Source organism: Rhipicephalus sanguineus, chromosome 1, assembly GCF_013339695.2.
Source record: "Rhipicephalus sanguineus isolate Rsan-2018 chromosome 1, BIME_Rsan_1.4, whole genome shotgun sequence".
In the NCBI taxonomy this organism is placed as follows: Eukaryota; Metazoa; Arthropoda; class Arachnida; order Ixodida; family Ixodidae; genus Rhipicephalus; species Rhipicephalus sanguineus.
The window spans coordinates 93,950,923-93,960,405 of NC_051176.1; the positions used below are offsets into that span (position 1 = coordinate 93,950,923).

General features: G+C 46.6%; 2 non-coding genes across 2 annotated transcripts; one reads left to right on the forward strand and one right to left on the reverse strand.

Annotated features, from left to right (window-relative positions):
• The first annotated feature begins 2,952 nt into the window (after positions 1-2,952).
• On the forward strand, positions 2,953-3,026 carry Trnat-agu (transfer RNA threonine (anticodon AGU)). The gene has a single exon. It is a non-coding gene; the product is annotated as a tRNA-Thr (tRNA).
• Positions 3,027-8,821: 5,795 nt separating this feature from the next.
• Trnat-agu (transfer RNA threonine (anticodon AGU)) lies at positions 8,822-8,895 on the reverse strand. Its single transcript has one exon. It is a non-coding gene; the product is annotated as a tRNA-Thr (tRNA).
• Between the last annotated feature and the right edge of the window lie 588 nt (positions 8,896-9,483).

A 9,483-nucleotide genomic window follows, 5' to 3' on the forward strand; every position in this document is an offset into this window, starting at 1 on the left:
GCTACGAAAACACTTACATTCGACTCGGACGACACGACTGTTCCTGTACGCAGCGTTTATTTCACGTAATTTCGAGCAGTTGGCCGTATTTTTAGTGGATTGTGAGAGCGCGGCGGCTGCATGCCACTGCGCTTGTCGGCGGACGTGACGTCGAGTGCTCCTGCAAGAGGGGGGCAACCGGCACGCTCTCTCCTGCCCTGCCACTTCCCTTTCTCCACCTCTCCTCTCAAGAACCGAGGGTGGCTGGTGTGGCGCTGAGCCTTGTCCTCTTTTCCCCACATAGGAAACAAACTAGCGCTTATTTTTTATTCCCCTACCCCCATCCCTGTGCCGACCTGTTGAGGTGTCAACGGTTACGGGTCGGTGCTTTTATCTTCATTTCCCCTAACATAACCACTTGTATTCCTCAAAAACCGCTACAACTACCGAGCGTGTCGCGAGAGCGCAAAGATGCAAGGTGCGAGTGCCAGTGGTTCCACGAGCGCCTCCAAAACGGATGCGCCAAATACAACCATATGCGCGTGACCGTTCTGCTGTGTCAAGCGACAGCAAGGACGACGAGCCAGACGAGCCGCCGTAACCCAACGTGGGTCGGCAGCCGCGACCAGCAATTTACACAGTAACTCATAATCACTATCCTCGAAGTGTTCGGAGCACAAAAAGTCACGCTTTGAAGGCACCCACGTTGGCTGCGATGGGCGCGCAGCGCGAATCCATATCCTTCGAAGCTTCGGCTCTGTTGGAAAGGTATGACAGGGCACACCCTAGCGCAGAACAGCGTTGAGGCATTCTGCGTTGTGTGAGGTGCTTCACCGTTCACATTACGTAGCAGCACACAACGCAGACGGCAAATTCGTAGACGTGGGCGCAAGCTCCGCTTGAGAAAACAAATATACGGCCGAGAGCGCGGCAATGGCGTCGTTGGCTGCCGGCAGGGTTGCCACTGAATTTCGAGTAAATGTCGCCAAACGACGAGCAAAAAGTCGCCAAAAGTCGCCATTTTTTTACAAATTTCGACAAAAAAGTCGCCATTCTAGATATGTGTGGCAAACCTAGTAATAAAAATTTCCACTCACGTATAGCCCCGTAGAATACAGTACCATCCAAGACCCTGAAATTATATTGACGTTTCACGATGCCAGTCGTATCGCCCGCTTCACCATGTGAGTGCATAGTGCTGCTTTTCCGACTAGCCCCAAGATGTGCGTGGTGGCGCGAGGGTGAATGAATGAAACGCTCATGATATCATTCCATCCCTGTCCGCTCGTTTCAAAGGTAAAGGTGTGGTAAACCCTGGGCGAAAACCATGAAAACGTTCTTTGTATACAGCTTTACGTACCCTTATATAAATAAAAGGATTAAAAGGTTTATTGAAGGTAACACGACAGAATTCTTACAGCAGTCTTACACCTTTTCATTGTGAACTAATATGACACCGGACGCCACCGACCCTTTCTTATAGTCGCCTATATCTACACGCGTCAATCCGACGCGTTATTAATGATCAGGTTGACAATGTAAAATGTTATACAGCAATTGTTTTCATTGCACACGCTCACCGAGGACAGTGGAAAATGCCTCAATAAATATTTTTATTGCACAAATAGCCGCGTATCCGCCTCTCTTCGCTATTCCAAAACAGTCTTTACGAGCTGAATTGGGCGTACTGAAACAGTGAATAAGTCGCCAAGCGATTCAGAACATTTGGAGCTTTGGCGGAACAATTGGTCGGAACACGTGGCCAACCCATCGTCTAGCCCCCTCAAAAGCGAAACTTTAGAGAAGCTTAAAACACCTAAAGCCATAAACTTATAGACACTGCCGCCTCGCGGTTTTCAAGGGAGTCCGCTGACTTACATTTTGCTAAAATGTCGCCGAGGGACGTTCCAGTACCTCCTGCATCTAGACGAATTGAGGAGATGCACAGGAGCTACAGGACGGACAAACCGAATGACGCGTAATGTGCGCATTCTACTCGTGGGTTTAAAACAAAGAAAAATACAGAGAATGTTGCCGCTCATTCATTGGGAAGACACTAATCTTAGGATGCATAATTCAGTGGAGACCTAAGCCGAAAATCGCCAAAAATTCGCCAAGTCGCCATTCATAATTTTAGGTCGCCACGGGTCTCTCAAATTCGCCAATTTGGCGAAAAGTAGCCACCATTGGCAACCCTGGCTGCCGGTTGAGAACACGCACGGACAATACCTTCCCGACCGTGAAAACACGTTTTGAGAGAGACCCGCGGTACTAGTACACTGTACCCGCGGCAGCGGGTGGCGGCTTGCGATGTCGATTGGTAAGCGATTTTGCTGCGAGCACGGTTGGCGAGTCACTATCCGCGGAGTTTCGCGTCACTTCCTCTCTAGTTCGCGGCGCGGCCGCTAGACGCGCCAATTCGCGAAAAATGCATTAAATTCATTATTTTCTGCTAGTCTCTGGCTGAAATGAAGGTTGTTTCAACAAATTTCAGCACCCAATCTTTCAATTGAGTCATTTATCTCGGCGGCGAAAATTTTGTTCAGTATCCCTTTAAAGAGCTTCGCTGGAGAAGTGCAAGTGTCGCGTTTGAAACAATGGAAAGCCCCGTGTAAGCGTTGAGCAATATCCCCGATAGACACTAGGAACAGAACGGGTACATACGCGGTAACCTTGGGGCCTTGAAGCTAGGGAAGGTTGAAAGCTCGTGCGTGGCATCGTAATCAGATCTAAATAAATGAGTCATCCCAACAAGGGGGATCAGCTTTGGGCCGTCCAGAGAGCCCACGATGCGGCGGTCAGGCTAAGCCTGCCCGTCCCAACGTGGGAGAAGCCCACTGCGCGCTAGTCGCGTCTCTCAGGACTATATTTAATAAAGTTCCACCGTCCATCCATCTCGTTCTGGCACAGCACCGCATCAGAAACCGGAATCTGAGGAAGTCGGAGCCGTGAGGGAGTCGGAGCTGTTCATGCGGCGCCGTGGCTTAGTTGGTTAAAGCGCCTGTCTAGTAAACAGGAGATCGTGAGTTCGAATCTCACCGGTGCCTCAGAAATTTTTTTTCTGTCCATGCGCTCAAATAACAGCATCTGAAGGAAGAGTGAGCGGGAAAGGTCGCATCTCCTGAATTTTTTTCTTCAATAGGCGCTGTCACAGTTGCTCTGTCTGTATCTCTTTTAACGCTTTTTTTTTACTCCAACAGCACTTCCGTTCATCGCATTCGCTTTACGATAACCTATGTTGTTATTGGCTAGTCACCTACTACGGTTTTTGACGTCGTTAAGGTACTTCGTCGCACCCACTTACGACATCGCTAGCGCGTCAAGGAAAATGAGTGTTCTAAACGGCTCCACTGCGATTTGCACCCATACCAGTTGAGCAATGTGCTTTTTGAGAATTCAACGTGCATACGACCGAGTTATCTCGCAGCAACAATTTAGGTACAATATATTGCACAATATATTGGTACAATATATTGTGCAGTACACTTACTGTGAGATCAGTGCCATCTGTACATATGTTTCGGAGTCCATAATGAATCATTGCTGCACTAGGCGTTGATTGCGTTCTGTGCATCACAGAAATTCTTCTTCACAAGATGGCGACTTGTTTGCGTTCAATTTCCCGCTTACATGACGCGGTCATAAAAACAGCGTCAGCTGCAGAAAAGAGACATACATAGCAAGTCTCAGGCGTCAAGAATCGGCTCATACATCTTTATGATCCTGCCCAGGTCCATATGGTTCCCATAATACGATATCGGCTATCCATGTTTGTTCTCTTATCGACTCTACTGTCTTCCTATATCAATGTTACGCCAATCATTTTCCATTCCATCGCACGTGACGCGCTTCTTAATTTCTAGAGTTTCTCCAATTCTAACACCTGGGGTTCTTTAACATGCGCCTGAATATAAGTACACAGGCCTCAAACACTTTCGCCTCTATCGAAAATGCGGCCGCCGCGGCCGCGACCGTCGCGTCAGTAGTCGAGCATCTTAGCAACTATGGTGGTTAAGGTGCTCGACTGCTGACGCAAATGGTCGCGGCCGCGGCGGCCGCATTTTCGATAGAGGCGAAAGTGTTTGAGGCCTGTGTACTTATATTCAGGCGCATGTTAAAGAACCCCAGGTGTTAGAAAGTTCCGGAGCCCTCCACTACGGCGTCTCTCATAATCATACCGTGGTTTTGGGACGTTAAACCCCTACAATTATTATTAACTTCTAGAGTCTATTTATTCTCCATGTTTCTGCCACATAAAGTAGTAGCGGTAAAACGCAATGGTTGTAGGTACACTTTCCACTTTAGGGACAGCGTCGAGTTGCCGGTCTTGAGTTGGGAATACCTACCGTGTGCGCACCAGCACCTCTTGAGACCAAAGTATACGTACTCTTGCACAATTTCTATCGAGTCCAGCTGTCGGTCGAGAACTCTCTTTCACGGTGCCTCGTAAGATTATCTTTGAACGCTGCACATTTATCAACAAACCCACCTTAACACTTCCTGTGCTTAGGTCTTCAATCAATCATATTTTTATTTTTGTTGCAGTTAGTAGTCATTACTGCTGATGAGCGCGTTGCGGCCTGCAAATCATAAGTTGCTGAGATATTCTCCATCAATCTTCTTTCTTTTTAAATCCAAATCAAATTGTTTGAATATTGCTTCAAACCATGCAGTGAAAACATTGGACACATTGTACCTCTCATGCCCATACCTTTCCTCTATCACAATTTTTCTGTTTTTCTTGAGGAGAAACGGGGCAGCTGTCAAATGCTTGTAGATGTTGGCTGAGGTATTCAAATAGGTTTCAAATGATTCTTCACGACGCAATGACTAGAAAACTACTCGAATGCCTTTCGAGTAGTTTTTCGAGTAGTTTTTTTTTTTCGTAGTTTATGAAAGCCATATAAAGGGCTTTGGCGTGATCAGAAGGGTTCTCAATTACTTGATATAGCACATCGCTCTAATCCTGAAGCCGGCCTGCTTTCTAAGCTTTCTAAAGTCGAATGTGTCGCATACAGCGCTTGAAATTATGTTCACGAATGTTTTGTACAATACTGAAAGTAAGCTGATCGGTCTATAGTTCTTGAAGTCTTTTACGTCTGCCCTCTTCTCTATTAATATCAAGTTGTCGTTTTTCCAGCTCGCTGATACATTTGAAGTCTTAACAGCAAGGGTGGTCGATAAGGTTAGAAATTTGCGCTTGTCTTTGTCTTTACCGACGTCCCTGTTTTCGTCTCCGATGTAAAACTATAATATTATGTAGCTTGTAGGGTGCTGCAAGCTTGTCATCTATAAAATCTCCTCCATCTCCGATTAATCGACTGTTACGCGGCTACCCGGCTGCTTTTCCGCGGGACATACCCTGTAGAACCCTTCCAGCCTCAGCAATATAGTTGCACAAGAAACTTCAGTGTGCTGTTCGACTTTGATTTTACTCAAGGATGGATTACTTATCTGTGAACTATACAGTTCACAAGACAAGTATTCCGCCACCTCCAATATGTCCCTGAATTTGCTAATAGATAGTCTTAGTTGGACGTCCAAAGCAGCGTTGAGTACACAGGATGACAACCGTTATCAATGACTGCCTGCGTATGCAAAAGTGCGGCGAACGCCCAACTGAAGCTCTCCATTAACGCTGCCTTGCTTATTTTTTCACTGCATGCATTTTGGTTCCTCTTATATATATTACCCTTCTAGCTGCTTTAATGCTGCCGCCTTTTTATGCGGCTGCATCTATCTCTTTAGCGTTATAGTTCCTTCTGTCAGTGAGTTTACTCTCTCAGCTTTAACTCCACGCCAAATTATATTTCATCTCTTGAGGCAGTTCCTCTCAACTGTTGTCTTTTCTTTGTTAAGTCAGATGGCCGACAGTTATTTAGAGCGACTGAATGGGCACCAATAGATGGCAGACGGAGCCGAGAACGGCAGAGGGTTAGATGGGGTCATGAAATCAAGAAATTTGCAGACATATAAAATGAAACCAGCTCTCGCAGGAAAGGGTGAATTGGCGATGAATGGGAGATGCCTTCGCAGAGATAAATGAATAATCACAAAGTACAAACGTGAGCGACGAAGATGACGCGCATTCACGCGCAAGAAAAAGAAAGCTGTCGACTGCCGTTACGCCATGTAAGGCTCGACGTCATGATTACACAACACTTGTAATTACTTCTGTATGCGCTTTTGAAAATTCAACTACTATTACAAATAACTTTTCAACCTATGAGCCACCCGATTCCTGTCCTACGCTCCAATGTATTTGTGTACCATTTTGTGAGCAAGCATCATCATCGTCATCATCTGAATGCCATGTTCCATTCTTTTCGCCACGAGACCTCGTGAAAGTGTGCGGCTTCTAACTGGATGACGACAATTCGTGTGCCCTTTCTGGTCGGATTTGGAAAAACGGCCACTGCCACCTCTCGAGCAGCCATCGACCCAGACGTATTGGCTTGAGGTCATGCTGTTCTATGCCATGCTGGTCCTTCCAGTCACTCCCGGATTGCTTATGCCACCGTGGTTCACTCACAGCTGTGATGGAGACTCCAGCGCTACCATCGCAAGTGTTTTCGTCATCCCAGACAGAATGCGTAGGATCAGCGGCCGTACTCCAAGCGAGTCTGTTGACGCAACATCCGAGCAGCCACCTGTCACCCAACCAAGGACACCGGTCATTTTTGTAATGGAGCTTGCCCACGCCGTTACTCAAGCACTGCGCACCAGGTCACCTTGGGCTTCGAACTTCCCGACACCGCCAACTTCGTGTGACTCCTAAGACCCAGCCCGAAGCCGCCTGCTGCAAAACTTGTGAGAGCTTCTACCATCAACCTTCCAGAACGATTATGGCAGCAGCGTGAGTACCACCACCGCTAGTAGCAGCTGCTGCTGCAGAGGCACGAAGGCGAGTGTCCAGACAATTGTGCTGTGCACGTGTTTATAGGAGACTTGCGCCGGTTGCCGTGATGACTGCCGTGTGGTCAGGTCCATTCGCATCGGAGGCTACTACGCCCAGTTTCGTCCTCGCTTTGTGTTCTTAGCGAGGGGGAACAATTTTCTACCGATGTGGCTTCATGTCTTAGTGTTATTCATTGCTTTCAGATTTCATTCATAACTATAATTATTAATTGTACAAATAAATGTTATCTATCGAAATCTCTTGATCCCATTTTTTTTGGTACAACATCCTTCAATAGCGTCTCCTCCCAGCTGTGGAATACATAAGTACAGCGCACGTACGTCTCAACGGGAATTAACTGGGACGTCCCAGTATTCAAACTACAGCACTGGTGTCGCATCATCGTAGCTTTAGATTCAAAAGTGATTGCGGATTGTGACTGGCCGAATATCATTGATTTTTATTTATTTATTTGGTTTTTGTTTGTTTGTTTTCTAACAAGAAAGTGTTTTATGCTGGGGACGCCTACGGCTCCAGTTACGTATTTCCGTCACAGATATGACGTTGTAAACATACACTAACAGATGGCAAAGAAAAAAACTAGAAGAAAAAAGTCGGCCGATCCCACGCGTTGTGGGAATAGGTTTCGTGCGAAGCAGCCAGCTAGTACTTCTATGCTGTATTTTATGGCTTTGAGCCAAGCGTTTTGAAGGCCGTCGCCCCGCGCGTTGCGATGCGAACGCACCTCTACAGGGGCTGTCTCTCGGGCGCGAGCGCTTATCTCATGATGGGGGCGGTTTGGACGTCATTTGCTCTCACCGCAAGTTTCCGTTGACGTTACAGAGAGCACGAAGGTCACTTCGCTCGCTGCAGCGGCCGCGTTTCCGAAATTAGCGCGCTGCTCACACACAAAGAAGTAACAATTGTGACAGCTGTTAGTTCGCGCTCGTCCTGTGTATGTTCTTTTCGAGCGTCCTTGCTGTTTTAGAGCGCGCTGCAAGTTTCGAGCTGCTTGCCGTTCTTCGCCTGACATTAGAATTTGTTGTTATAGCATTCATTTCTTCGCCCTTGTGGCGAAACAATGCACAAAAACGCTCAACTACCCCAGTGAAGACACGTTTCACTTTCGTGTTCTACCGATTCCTATGAAAGGGGGATCAGCCATGTTTTTTGTTTACTGTACCGAAAGGTTGACTTCTAAGAATGCGCTGCGTCATATGCGGTTTATAAGTTTCGCTACGATATTCATGAGAATTAAAAGACAATCACGCCAAGGAAAGCTTCATGTCGTTTACAATGAACGCTATTTGTCAACTCAGGAACAGTGTAATAATGTGCACATCGCGTTTCAAGGCGGTTCGACTAACACACGGTGCGTGACGAGCATGTATATTTGATGTGTACAATTAGACTTATCAAATATGTAAGCCCCTTGACATAGTCTATACTCGATACAATATGTCGTCGCACATACGTTGTTGCAATTTTAGGTCCACGGCGCAGTGCATGACCTGTCCGGCTTTGAATGGACCCCGAAACGGCTTTGACGATTTTTTATAAACGCAGTGAGCCGGTAAAGCAAGTCTCAAGGATCATTTGCAGATCGATTTATGGTCTCTGTGATTTATGCTCTCTACGAGGTACGCTGACGACAACAAAAATCGTAGCAGTCGAGTCGTCGATGACGACATCGTTCGTCGTCAACCGAATGGGATGCATAGAGGGACACGAGGACACATGTCAAACACAAGATCGAGCGCTTGACAGCTGTAGCAGTAAAAACGAAATAAATCAAGCATAAGAAGGCGACAAGGCCACTGAAACGAACGCGAAAAAAGAAGCGTCGAAGCACATCGAACCTTTACCGTTTGCTGTTCTTCGGATCGTGAAATAGCAGCGTAAGAAGCGCGAAATAAATGACAAATTTTAAAAAAATTGGAACATAGGCACCGGCGAGATTCGAACTCACGATCTCCTGTTTACTAGACAGGCGCTTTAACCAACTAAGCCACAGCACCACTGCCACTACATAGAAACCTTGCACGCATCTATCGCGTTCGATATTTAGCTATTTACGTTGCAGCTCGCACGCTTTCAGCCTCCCCTGCGGCTGCCAGCCTTGAAAGGCAGTGCACGTTTCGGTCCCGTTTTGTACCAAGAGTAATCGAGGATTCTTACGCAATGCTCTACCGGTTCGTTCCATCGCTTCAAACGGGATTTTCACGCCTTCGTCACTCTTTTTTTAGGTTCGTTCCAGCCGTCTCAATATGGGGCAATAAGCTTTCTCGCAAGGAACAAAAAAAAAAGAACATTACCGTATCCTTGCCGAAATATCAATAATAGACACGCGTTCACATACATTTCTTGATCTCAGAGGTAGCAGAGAAAAGAACGAGAAGCTTTGGTTTTTCCGTCAACGGTTATTTCTTCACATACGTATATACAATCGATATTTTATTCTCTTGACCCCGGCGTTTCCAAAATGTGTATCTGTATCATTTCAACGGCGCGCATCGGTTAAAAATTAATCGGCACTCCGAGTATCCAAAGTGGAGCTCTGAGGACGAATTCAGAAATCTTTGCGTTCGTAATCGTCACTTGCCATT